The following is a 14938-nucleotide window of genomic DNA, read 5'->3' as shown; positions in this document are numbered from 1 at the left end:
ACAGTCGATATACACCTATCTGGGGGCAGAAGCTGTTGGAGCTGTAAACTGGTGAGAGCATTTAAATGAAAGCTTTGAAGGACTGCTGGAGACTGAGTGTGGACTAGTTTGAGACTGAAACTCCTGGGTGACACAATCTTTCGGAGATGCAACACTTTTTTGGCTTATACATCTAGGAATCTACCAGATTCTTACACTGAAGATCTAAGAATATCCCTGTGACTTCAGAAGAGGTAGAGGAAGAATAATTATTGTGAAATCTGTCCAGAGCCTTCTACATAACAAAGGTCTACTGGGGCTGGGGGGAGGGGTGGGGAAGATTTTGCCAGAGTGTTACCTTAGTTATCTCAGTTGTGGTAAAACCACTTCCCTCAGCTCCCCTCTAGTTGGATGGAGTGAACTAAAGTATTTGCTATGGGTTGAATGTGTTCCCCCAAAATTTGTATGTTGAAACCTTAACCCTTAGCGTAGATATATTTGGAGTTGGGTTCTCTAAGGAAGCAATTATGGTTAAATGAGGTCATAAACATGGGACCCTGATCTAGTAGGTTTAATGTCCTATAAGAAGAGACATCAGAATGCCCTCCCTCCATTCCTCCCCTCCCCCCATGTGTATGCACCAAGGAAAGGTCATGTGAAGACACAGAGAGAAGATGGCCATCTGCAAAACAGAAAGAGAACCCTCACTAGAAACCATATTGGCTAGAACCTTATCTTAGACTTCTCGTATTCAGATATGTGAAAAAATACATTTCTATTATTTAAGCTGCCCACTCAATGGTATGGCAGCTGGAGCAGAGTAATACAAAAAAAAAAAAAAATCTAAAATTCTATATTCATGGAAATTATCCTTCAAAAGCGAAGGAGAAGTAAAGACTTTATCAAACAAACAAAAACTGAGGGAATTCACCAGTAGATTTTTCAGGTAGAAGAAAAATGATACAGGTCAAAATCTGGAACTATACAAAGAAAAGAATAGCATTGGAGAAGGAATAAATTAAGGCAAAGTAAAACATTTTATTTTTCTCATTGCTTAATCTAATATATAACTGTCTGTTTAAGCTAATAGCAACAATTTACTGGGTGTTTGTAGCATACAGAAAAGGGAAATGAATGACAAGATATGGGAGGAAGGGATTGGCAATATTCTGTTATTACATAGCTGCACTACACGTGAAGTGTTATTTGAAAGTAGACTTATATAATTAAAAACACATATTGTAAATTTAAGGCAACCACTAAAATTTCTTAAAGGAAGTACATTTGATATTTTAAGAGAGGATACAAAATAGAATCACATAAAATGCTCAATTAAAATCAGAAAACTGGGCGAGGGGAGGGAAATAAAGAACAAATACAGAACAGAACAATTAGAACAGAACAATTAGAGACATGGTAACTATTAATCCAACCATATCGCTAATTACTTTAAGTGTGAATGACCTATAAACACCAAGTAGCAACAGAGATTTTCACAGTGGAGATAAAAACACATTCCAACTACATGTTGCCTATAAGAAATGCACTTAATGTATAAAGACTCAAGTTAAAAGAAAGGGGATGGTGAAAGATGTACCAAACTAATAATAATCAGAAAAAAGCTGGAGTAGAAAAATTAATTTCAGCAAGGCAGACTTGGAAGAAAAAATGATTATGAGGGACAAAGAGGGGCATTACATAATTATAAAAGGAACAATTCTCCAAAATACACGGCAACCTTAAATGAATATGCATCTGTGAGGAGAGCATCAAAATATATGAGGCAAACACTAAGAAAACTAGGAGGGAAAACAGACAAATCCACCATTATAGCTGGGTACTTCAACATTCCTCTGTCAGTAAGTGATAGATCAAGCAAGCAGAAAATCATGAGTATGTAGTCATTTGAACAGCACCATCAATCAACTTGATCTAATTGATGTTCATAGAATAATCCATCCAACAACAGCAGAATGTATATCCTTCTCAAACTCACGTGGAGCATTCACCAAGATAAACCAAATCCTGAGGCATAAAACACACCTTCACCAATTTAAAACAGTAGAATTTATACAAATATGTCCTCAGACAATGGAATTAAACTAAAAATCAATACAAGGAAGATATTTGAAAAAAAAATCCCAAATATCTGAAAATTAAACAACACTCTTTTTTTTCTTTTCAAAATTTTATTTAAATTCTAGTTAGTTAATATACAGTGCAATGCTGATTTCAGAAGTAGTGATTCATCACTTACATACAACACCCAGTGCTCATCATAACAAGTGCCCTCCTAAATACCTATCACCCATCTAGCCCACCCCTCGCCATGTTCATCAACCCCATTTGTTTTCTATTGTTAAGAGTCTCTTATGGTTCAACAACACACTTTTAAATCAACCATAGCTCAAAGAAGTCTCAAGAGAACTTTGTAAAAATATTTTGAGCTAAATGAAAATAAAAATATAACTTACCAAACACGTGGGATATAATGAAAATAGTTCTCAGAAGGAAATTTATAACATTAAATATATGTATTAGAAAAGAAGGAGAATCGGGGCGCCTGGGTGGCTCAGTCGGTTAAGGGTCCGACTTCGGCTCAGGTCACGATCTCACAGTCTGTGAGTTCGAGCCCTGCGTCGGGCTCTGGGCTGATGGCTCAGAGCCTGGAGCCTGCTTCCGATTCTGTGTCTCCCTCTCTCTGCCCCTTCCCCATTCATGCTCTGTCTCTCTCTGTCTCAAAAATAAATAAAAACGTTAAAAAAAATTTTTTTTTAAAATAAAAAAAGAAAAGAAGGAGAATCTAACAGCTGCAACCTAAAATTCTGCAATAGAAAACTAGAGAAAGAAGCTTTAAATCTAAAGCAAAACTAAGAAAAAAAATCAGAGCAAAAACCAATGAGAGTGAAACATAAAACAATAAAGAAAATCCATGAAATCAAAAGCTAGTTCTCTGAAATAAAAAAATAAAATAAAATTGATAAACCTCTATTCAGGCTATCCAAGAAAAAAAAGGAAAGAAGAAACACATTATGACATCAGAGATGGAAAAAAAACGTTCATTTCTATTGACCCCTTGAACATTTAAAAGATAATAAAGGAATGTTGTGAACAGGTATATGTCTACAAATCTGTTAATTCAGATGAAACAGACCAATTTCTTTCTTTTTTTTAAGGTCAATTTCATGAAAGATAAAAACTACCAAAATGCACATGGATAAACAGATAACCACAATTGCCCTATATCCATTTGAAAGCTTGAATCAATAATTAATAGCCTTCTAAAAAAAACCCCAGAAAACTAGACTTCCAAATTTACTGATTAATTTGACCAAGCATTTAAGTTAGAAATTATACCAATTATTCATAATCTCTTCTAGAAAACACAAGCAGAGGGGATATTTCAAAAGTGTGAAATATTCTGAGTCTAGCATTACCCTAATATAAAAACCAGATAAAAACATTAAGCAAAAAAGGAAAACCACAGGTCAGTATCTATCGTGAAAGTAGATGCAAATATCCTTGACAAAATATTAGCAAATCTAGTATATATTTATAACACACATATACACAAAATACATGTATAAAAATTATACAACATGATCAAGTTGCATTTTTTCAGTTATGTGAGTCTGGTTCAACATTTAAAAGTCAATCTAACCCACCACATCAACAGGCTAAAGAAGAAAGACCATATGTGTTTATCAACTGATGCTGAAAAAGCATTGCATAAAATCAAACATCAAATCATTATAATTCTCAGCAAACTAGGAGTAAGGAGGAACTTCAACTTAATCAAGAACATCTACAAAAAAGCTACAGCTAAGTCATTCATACTTAATGACAAGAGACTAGATAATTTCCCTTTACGATTGGGAACAAGGATGAGACAAGGATGTCCTCTTTTGCTGCTCCTATTCAACATCATACTGGAAGTGCTAGCTGATTCAATAAGAGAAGAAAAAGAAATGAAATGGATACCGATTGGAAGGGAAGAACAAAAATGACATGATGATGTAGGTAAGATGCAAAAGAATCAACAAAAAAATGGGATAGGTGAATATAGCAAGTTTGCAGTAAAAAAGGTCAAATACAAACTCAATTGCTGTATGTACCCACAATGAACAACTGTATTTTTGCTTTGTTTTGTTTTTCTTTTTTCTAAAGTTTACTTATTTTTGAGAGTGGGGAGTGGCATAAAGAGAGGGGGGAGGGAGAGAATCCCAAGCAGGCTCCATCCACACTGTCAGCATGGAGCTGGGTGTGGGGCTCAAACTCACAAACCATGAGATCATGACCTGAGTCAAAATCAAGGATCACCCAGGTACCCCCTTTTAAAGGTTTTATTTAAATTCCAGTTAACATACAGTGTAACATTAGTTTCAAGCGTACAATATGGTGATTCAACAATTCCATACATCACCCAGTGTTCATCACAAGTGCACTCCTTAATCCCCATCACCTATTTAACCAATCCTCCCACCCACCTCCCTTCTAGTAACCATCAATTTGTCCTCTATAGTTAAGAGTCAGTATCTTGGTTTGCCTCTCTCTCTTTTTCCCCTATGACCATTAGTTTTGTTTCTTCAATTCCACATATGAATGAAATAATATAGTATTTGTCTTTCTCAGACTGACTTATTTCACTTAGCATAATAGTCTCTAGCTCTATTCACGGTTCCAAATGGCAATATTTCATTCTTTTTCATGAATCTGTAAAAAATCTGTCCATCTGTCGATGGACACTTGGGCTGTTTCCATAATTTGGCTATTGTAGATAATGCTGCTATAAGTATTGGGGTGCATGTATCCCTTTGAATTAGTAGTTTTATATTCTTTGGGTAAATACCTAATAGTGCAATTGCTGGATCATAGGGTAGTTCTATTTTTAACTTTTTGAGGAGCCTCCATACTGTTTTCCAGAGTGGCTGCACCAGTATGCATTCCCACCAACAGTGCTCTCCACATCCTCACCAACACCTATTGTTACTTGTGTTGTTGCTTTCAGCCATTCTGACAGGTGTGAGGTGATGGTATCTCGTTGTAGTTTTGATTTGCATTTCCCTGATGATCAGTGATGCTGAGCATCTTTTCATGTGTCCGTTGGGCATCTGGATGTCTTCCTTGGAAAGGTGTCTATTCATATCTCCTGCCCATTTGTAAACTGGATTGCTCATTTTTGGGGTGTTGAGTTTGATAAGTTCTTTATAGATTTTGGATACTAACCCTTTATCAGATGTCATTTGCAAATATCTTCTCTTATTTCACAGGTTGCCTTTTAGTTTGGTTGACTGTTTCCTTTGTTGTGCATAAGCTTTTTATTTTGATGTAGTCTCAATAGTATATTTCTGATTTTGTTTCCTTTGCCTCAGGAGACATATCTAAAAAAATGTTGCTCCAGTTGAGATCAAAGAGGTTATTGCCAGTGTTCTTTTCTAGGATTTTTATGGTTTCAAGTCTCACATTTATGTCTTCAAGACATTTTGAATTTATTTTTTGTATAGTGTAAGAAAGTGGTCGAGTTTCATCCTTTTTCATGTTGCTTCCAGTTTTCCCAACATGATTTGTTGAAGAGACATTCTTTTTCCCACTGCATATTCTTTCCTGATTTGTCAAAGATTAATTGGCCATTTAATTGTGGGTTCATTTGGGGTTTTTATTCTGTTCTATTGATCTAGGGGTCCATTTTTGTGCCAGTACATACTGTTTCGATTACTACAGCTTTGTAATATAATTTAAAATCCAGGATTGTGATGCTTCCATCTTCCCTTTTCTTTTTAAAGGTTGCTTAGGCTATTTGGGGTCTTTTGTGGCTCCATACAAATTTTAGGATTGTTTGTTCTAGCTCTGTGAAAAATGCTGTTGGTACTTTGATAGGGAATGTTTAAATGTGCAGATGGCTTTGGGGAGTATAGACATTTTAACAATACTTGTTCCTCCAGTCAATGACATTGAATGCCTTTCTATTTCTTTGTGTCCTCTTCAATTTTTTTCATCAGTGTTTTCTACTTTTCAGAGTACAGCCCTTTCACCTATTTGGTTAGGTTTATTCCTTGGTATCTTACTTTAACAAGTGGAATTTGAAAAAAAAAATCCATTCACAGTTGTACAAAAAAAAAAGATCTAAATGCAAAATACTACAAAATTCTGATGAAAGAAATCAAAGAAGATGTAAATAAATAGATATTCTATGTCCCTCAATTGGAAGACTCAACATTATTCAGGTAATTCTTCCCAACTTGATCTATAAATTCACCGTAATTTTCATCAAAATTCCAGCAAAAGGTTTTATATTGACAAACTGACTCTAAAGTTTATACAAAAAAGATAAAGACCTAAAATAGCCAAAACAATATGGAAGAAGAACAAAGTGGGAGGACTCCCACTACCTGATTTTAAGATTTCCTATAAAGCTACAGAAATCAAGACAACATGGTACTGGCAGAAGAACAGACACACAGATCAAGGGAAGAGAAAAAAGACTTACCTAAATATAGTCAACTGATTTTTCTCAAAGGTGCAAGGGAGAAAAGAATGTCTTTTCAACAATTGACGTAGGAAAACATGGATGTCTCTCTATAAAAATACGAACCTAGAGGGGCTCCTGGGTGGCTCAGTCAGTTAAGTGTCCGACTCTTGATTTTGGTTCAGGTTTGATCTCACAGTTGTGAGACCCAGCCCTGTCTCAGGCTCCATGCTGGGCATAGAACCTGTTTAAGATTCTCTCTCTCTCCCTCTGCCCCTTGCTCCCCACTTTCTCTCTCTCAAAAAGAAAAAAAGAAAAAGAAAATACAAACCTAGAAACAGGTCTTACAAAGTTCTCAAAAGTTCCCTCAAAATATATCATAGACCTAAATGTAAAAGGCAAAACTGTAAATCTTTTAGGAAAAAAACACAGGAGAAAATATATGAGTTTGAGTTTGGTAAGGAAGCTTTAGATAAAATGCCAAAAGCACAATGCATGGAAGAAAAAGTTGATGACTTGACTCTATTAAAATAAAAACCTCTGTTCTGTGATAAACACTGTTAAGAGAATGAAAAAACAAGCCACACACTGGGAAATGATATTTGCAAAACGCATATCTCATATTGGACTTGTGCCCACAATATGTAAGATACATATGTTAAAAGTTAACAATAAGAAACAACCCAGTGAAAATCTGAGCCAAAGATCTGAACTGATCTTGACCCCAAAAGATATAAAGATGGCAAATAAGCATATGGAAATATGTTAAATGTCATTTGTCATTAGAAAAATGCAAATTAAAACACGATACATACCTATTAGAATGATTACAATCCAAAAAAAATGTGTAATATCCATTGCTGGCAAGGATGTGGAACAACAGTCTCATTCACAGTTGGGATGAATGCAAAACTGGCAGAGTTACTTTGGAAGAGTTTTACTACGTGGTCAACAATATTGCTTCCAGATATTTAGTGAATTAATAAGAAAATGCATGGCCACACAAAAACCCAGCATGTGAACGTTTAGAGTCACTTTATTTACAATCAGCATATACGGAATGCAACCAAGAAGTTCTTCAACAGGTACATGGATAAACAAACTGTGATATACCCATACAATGGTATACTCTTCAGTAAAAATGAACGAGCTATTATACCACTAAACTTAGAGAGGAAGAGAATTAGGTATGTGTATAATCTGATGGTTTAGAGCTGTGCTGTCCAATATGGTAGGCACAAGCCACCGTGGTCATTGCGCACTGAAACGTGAGTAGCATGACAGAAGAGGTGAATTTTAAATTTTATTTTATTTCAATTAATTCAAATATAAATATCCATATCTGCTTAGTGGCTGCCATATTGGGTGGTCCAGCTCTAAAACATGAAGCTCTGCTCCCTGCCTCCCTGCAATTTTCTCTAATCTCAAGTCCAATGGATTTTTCCTCCTGGCTCTGTTAGTATGAGGATCAATTTAGCTTTTCCCTCCTTAGTTCTTATTTGATGATCTGTCATAGGGGTAGGTGGGAATTTGGGACATGGAGAGTGAGGATAAGCAGAATAGTTGACTTAACAAAGGCAGTACTCTACGTTTTAGTGTTGGTCACTACTCTAAACATTTTGTATGACTAATTTTATTTAATTCTCATAGAAATCTTTTATCTAAGTACCACTATTATTTGCATTTTATAGATGCAGCACATAATGCACAGAGAGCCTTGCAATAGTCACTCAGCTAGAGAAGGTCAGATCCAGGACAAATTCACATGGTAAGCCACTGTCCTATAGTGCTTCCTGGTATCAGTCTATCTTATTTGGCCTAAGGACTAGACATGTCACGAATTTGCTTCCAAGGCTTGAGAGTTGGAAGTGGCAGCTTCTGGGATTTAGGCATTATTAATGATTAGTGCCTTTGTTCAAAAAAATACGTCAGTTCCCTGCTTTACATTAGGGTCCTGAGGGAGTGGGGCATAGGACAGTGAAGGGTTGATAGGAGCTGGGGAAAACAAAAGACAGCCATGTGCCTCTAACATTTGCACTGATCAGGTTATTCTCTAGGTCAAAAAACTTCAATGGTTCCCAGTAGTCTTGGCACCAAAAGCAAACTAATCTTTGTGACCTTATCTTCCACTCTTTGGGTGTGTAAGCCTTCTATAACCCACTGATCACTAAGCTCTTCGGGCATTAGTCTTCATGTCTTCTCAACGTGTGGTTGAAGCATCTTTCCCACTGGGATGTAGAATGTTACCTCTATTCATGCATCCCAATCCTTTCTCTCCCTCTAAGGGTATGAGGCTGAATGATTTCCTCCTTTCTATTCCCACTGCCACTGCTCTAGCTCATGTCCACATTACCCAGACCACCACAGTCTTTTAACTTCTTTATCATCCATCTCCAAAATGATTTCCCACAGATGCTGGCCCGGTTTGCCTAGCACAGCTTAGCAGCTCAGACTCTCACGTGTTTGCTCAAATCTTTTACCTGTTCCTCACACTGTGGTAATAGTAACTGTTTTCTAGCTCCCCTGATCCTTAGACTTGCATTTCCTCAAGTATGTCGGTGTGTTTCCATCCCAGAGCCTGTGCACCAACTGACCTACAATGCTCTGTCTCCAGATGTTTGAGTGGCCAGCTCCCACACGGCAGGCAAGCCTGTGTTCAAATTTCACCTCTCTGAGAGGCTTCCCATGATGAGCCCACCTATTCTAGCTCCTCTTTTATTCTCTTTTCCCTTGCTTTAGTTCTCTTTGGGACACTTATTATCACCTACCATGTGTATCCATTTTTTGGTAATTTCTATATTCAAATATTATTCTGTGAAGGCTTGCTTATTATCTGTTTTATTCACTGCTGTTCCTAGCACCCAGAACCATGCTGAGGCACCCAGTAAACATTTTTTAAGAAAATGAGAAAATGTGAAATAGAAATCAGAACAGCTCTATTAATCACACACCCGATTACCTGGAACAGAAAACTAGGATGGCAAAATTTAACATTTATGAGTGGAAACAATCTATAAAATTTATGAGTATTGTTTTTCTGGAGTTGTATTTTCCAAACAGGCTCTATCAAATACCTGCACACTTAGTTGGGAAAAAAGTGTCATGTGGACAAAAAACATTTATAAATGTTGCTTTCCATATCCAGTTCATGAAGATTCACTATGTGTGTCAGCATATTAAAGGTTCTGAGCAGTATCAGCACAGAATCCCTTCTCCAAAGAGTCCCGTAGAGTAGACTCAAGCTAGGATAGTCACCGGTCATGCAATAATTCTATCCTTCCCTTTTCTGATACAGACACCGTGTATCCTGGCACAAGGGTAGTCAGACATATGACCCATGCATGGCAAATTATATGCCTTATGATTTGGCTAAAGGGTAGGCACATGAACTAAAGCAGACCAATCAGAGCAAATTCCTAAGGTTTAAAGGCTAGGACTGGAAAACAGACTTCCCTTGTCTCTCAGGCTGTAATGTTTAAATGGCCTGTTACACACTCTTTGCTATGTGAAAAAGGCCTGTATATGGCAGGAAGAAAGCCAACATTCAGGGAGAGACTTAACTGAGAGATGGAGAGAAAAAGAGGAGGGAAAATTGAATACCTGAGAATAATACTGATAAATACTAACCATATGGCATTTAAGTTTCTAAATCTAATCATCCCTGAAGCCAGATACACCCCATCCTGATACTTAGATATATAAAGAGATGCATTCCCTCTCTCTCCCCCCAGTTTAGACTGGTTCACTAACACATATTCAATACCATTTTCTGCCAAATATGCTCTGAGAAATCCTGCCCCATGGCAACCTCAGCAATAAGACTGAGTTGTTGATTACCCACTCAAAAATTTAAAAAAAAATAAAATGCTTATTTTTGAGAGAGACAGAGAGAGAGAGAGAGAGAGATGATGATGATGATGATGATGAGCAGGGGAGGGGCAGAGAGAGAAGGGGACAGAAGATCTGAAGTGGGTTCCGTTTTGACAGCAGAGAGCCTGATGCGGGGCTTGAACTCACAAACCAGGAGATCATGACCTGAGCTGAAGTCAGACACTTAACCAACTGGAGCCATCCAGGTGTCCTTAGCCCACTCAAATTTTAAAGGAAAAAAAATAATGATCCAATCCACAAGAGAAAATGGTACACTTATCTCCGGATGATATACAGGTCTTATAAACATAGATATGCTCCCTGAATGAAATCTATGAGAATTCCTAGCTTCAAGCCAGAACAAAGTATTCACAGTGTGATGTTACACAAGGACCAGGGTGAGCACAGTGAGATTTTGTAGCACACAGTTCCAAGGTAGGGGTCGATGCTGTTCACAGCAGTCTTTGGAGAAAGTGTGGCAAACCTGACTGCGTGAGTCCTCTATGTCTCTATTATCTTCCACCCAGGAAAGCAAGACACTTATCCAATACCTCTTTATGTCCTCCAACAGCGTCTCAGCAGACAAGGGGCTTAATTCATATTTGTGGACTGAATGAAACTCAGGCTGGGCCTGTTCTTTATTAACATGGTTATAGTCAAGGTTGACTTAAGGAATTCTTAATAAAATTTATTTTCAGCACATTACTTCATGAATGCTATCCTTGTAGATTCATATATATTCAGTGGTTGATTTGAGAAATCTAAAAATACCGTCCCTTGGCATTTGCCCTAGAACAGCGTGCTGCCTTGATGTAGCCATAACAGCCATACCATATGGGAGGAAACCTGGGTACTTTCAAACAGACTCTTCTTTTAGGATCCAGTCTGCTGCTGTTGCTCGGGCTTGCAGCGTCCTGAACCTCTTTATTTAGGTACAGCATTCCAGGGCTATTATTTCATATGTAGCATTTTAAATAGCTTGTAGTTTGGGCTTTTCACCACTAGAGTTCAATCTTGCTCTTATCTACGTGATTTCATAGAAGAAAAATAAAACGGCACACCCCCCAACACCCAAACACAACAAAAGTCAGGGAAAACTCCCAAAGTGCTTTCTCCAATTCAAATCCTGACCTGTGGCTACCAAGAACTGACTTATTGACGTGCCTTTTCATTTTGACACATGTACTTCCTGATTGGTATTGTCCTCAAAGTATAAAATTCTTGAATGCCTTTGCTTTGTTACAAGTAACTTGTCAGTGCTTGATAAATAATTTCTTTTTTAGAGTCAGTTTGTTTATTTCTAGGTAAAATCTTCAGTTCTAATTTATAGGCTGATTTATAGGAGAGCGTGCTTCTGGTCAGTGGTACTTGGGGGTTCATGGCAGCGAGAACTATAGTAAACACAACACTGCTCTGGTTCTCAAAGTTGATCACTCATTTTTATTTTTTTATTTTTTATTATTTTTTTAAAAAAATTTTTAACGTTTATTTACTTTTGAGACAGAGAGAGACAGAGGATGAATGGGGGAGGGTCAGAGAGAGAGAGGGAGACACAGAGTCTAAAACAGGCTCCAGGCTCTGAGCTGTCAGCACAGAGCCCGACGCGGGGCTCGAACTCATGAGCCATGAGATCATGACCTGAGCCGGAGTCAGATGCTTAACCGACTGAGCCACCCAGGCGCCCCGATCACTCATTTTTAAAGAAGTTTTCAAAAAACAATTTAGATTTCTCCACGAGTCTGTGATTTCCAAATTTAAAAAAAAACTACCACTTATTCCCCTTCCTTTTTACCCACTGTCTGCAGATGTATTCCTGATGAGACCGATATCAAGTATAAGACTACAAATCCCAAATCTTGCTTCCTATATGACCAGTGACTCCAAAACTTATCATATATGCCTAGAGCATCCCAATCAAGTGACCTTAAGAAGTGCAGAGTTATAGGGTGCAGGCATTTATATTTATCATCATTCTGTCTCTTAGGGCCTTACTCTTTGAAGTATCTCTGATGTATCACACACAGCGCTCGAAGGATACCTTGGAATGAGTTCATCTTTGTCACCTATAGAGGTTTTGCCAGACGTTGGACACAGTTAAGACAGAGAAAACCAGACTGAGTTACATAATAACAGCCTGAGGAAAGATTTGAAAACCTCATCTCATAAATGAAACTTTGTTTTATAAACAACTCAGAACCATTTTACAAGTTAAGGTACAAATAAGTATGAGGTATGTTTTCCTATTATTTACTTTTTGAGGGGAGGTGGGCAGTTAGGGAAATGCATTCTATGGAAAGAAAAGGAACATTGACAAGAGAGGCAGCAAAGACACAATTTTGTCACAATGATGCTTTCAGGCAAAACCCCTAGAGCCTCTAAAACAATGGTGTACCAAATTAGGGATATAGAATAATATGTGATATTTACTGAGTATTTACTGCCTGCTTGGCATTTTCTGTGGTTTATTTCCTGTCATCTTTACATCAGCCTCATTATTCAAGTTTGCTTCTTAGTCCCATTTTTCGAATAAACATATTAATGGATGTGAGTAATTTGATGAGGGCCACCCAGACAGTAAATGGTGATCGAACCCAGGTGTCCACCTGCACAACGTGGTCAATAAGGGTTCTATATTCATATGGTCTGAACTTTTTGGAGTTACAGATTAAGAGAATAATAACAACCCTGATATAAAGAATGGCCATTTCCAGGCAGAATGGAAAGATCTGAAAGGCAAGAGAAGATCTTCAGGAGCTAGATGATAAATCATGTGCTAACAGTGAACATGATCATCAATGAGGGTGTGGCCACAGGAACATCCTGCTCAGAAAGTTGAAGTATGTAGGCTCCAGCATCTATAACAACAGAGGACATGGCCATGTGGCAAAAACCTCTCTCAGTCACGTAAGTTAAAGCTTTTATCAATTTTTTTGATAGGAGAGAGAAAAATGAACAAATGAGCAAATACACAATATACATGATGGTGATAAGTGACATGGAGAAAAATAAAATTGGGAAGGGAGACAAGAGACACTCTTTTGTTTTGTTTGTCTTCCAACTTTGAATAATAATAGTAATATAATAATAGTAATAATGAGAGTAGTTCTTACCACTGAGTCATTATAGACATTGGTACAGCTAACATTTATTCAGTGCTTACTATGTTTCAGGCCCTTTTAATTTATATCTCATGTAATCAACAATCTTTCTGACACATAAGGAAAAAAGACCAAAAAAAAATCATACAATTTGTTCAAATCACACAGCTACTAAGAAAAAGATGAGGGGCGCCTGGGTGGCCCAGTCAGTTGTGCGTCCAATTTTGGCTCTGTCCATGAACTTGTGGTTTGGGAGTTCAAGTCCCGCATCAGGCTCTGTGCTGACAGTCCAGAGCCTGAGGCCTCTTTCAGATTCTGTGTCTCCTTCTCTCTGCCCCTTCCTCACTCGTGCTTTGTCTCTCTCTCTCTCTCAAAAATAAATAAACATTAAAATTGTTTTTTAAAAAAGAAAAAGATGCAGACATTCTGAGTCAGAACCCAAGTTCTTAGTCCCACCAGAGGCTTCGTTTTGGGTACCCCTGCTATAGTCTGTAAATATCTACTTAAGAGACAACAATGAGTGAACCCTGCCAACTGAGTTTTCTAGTCCTGCTTTATTTCTTTCATGGCAATATAAAGATTACCTGTTTATTTTCCAGCAGTAACTCCTCAAATATACTTGCTAAATGGAATAGCTTAAGCTAATTGGAATTATGGTTTATTTGTATGTGTAGAATATGTACCCACTCTACATTAAAATATTTATAGCAGCTGACAACATTTAGTGCAAAACAGACTATTTGGAAGAATTATAAATTATAAATAGATGAATTTTTAGTAGGCTGTGCATAGGAAAACAAAATAAATCAATTAATGATAAAATCGAATAAGGTTCATTTGAAGGGGCAGGGGTGCAGGCAATATCAGGCATTTGAAATGAACTCATTACTGCTATTAGAAATTGAATTTGGCTATACATTTTCTAGCAGCTCATACAAAGAGAAAACCATGCTAGGTTACACGATATTTATTTTTCTGTTTGGACAAAAAAAGACAGAAAAGTTGCCTTGAGAGAAACTTTCTCTTGCAGCGGAATTCTTTTAAAAGGTTCATGGGCTAACAGTGAAGAATATCTTCAACTTTGCAGGAGGCACAGAGTCCTGCCAGAGTGATTTTTACCAAGCTTCTATAATAAATGAGAGCATAAATGCAATTGGCATTTCTGAGGGGACCCAACTGAGATAATATGATCCAGGTATTCTGTGTGCTGCATACCTTATTTAATAAAGGGGTAAAGAATGGCAAATTGGATAGTTAACATTTCCATGGGTTCTTTCCCAAAATATCAATTACACTAAGCCAAGTTTTGGCATGTGCTATATCAAAATCAGTCCCATGGCGAGGAACATTCTCCTCTGCTCAGGATAATCATTCTCTGGCTTTAGTCAGATAATTGCAACAGCCTGTGGCCACAACCAGTATGATCAGAATGTGTAGAAAACAAAACACGTATGTGTTCCCAATCGTCTAGGTAAAAATAACAAGTGTTAGCAAAATGAGAGAACCATAAAAATTACATGAAGTC

This window comes from Neofelis nebulosa, chromosome 4, assembly GCF_028018385.1.
Source record: "Neofelis nebulosa isolate mNeoNeb1 chromosome 4, mNeoNeb1.pri, whole genome shotgun sequence".
NCBI classification, from domain to species: Eukaryota; Metazoa; Chordata; class Mammalia; order Carnivora; family Felidae; genus Neofelis; species Neofelis nebulosa.
This window is presented reverse-complemented; position numbering follows the sequence as displayed.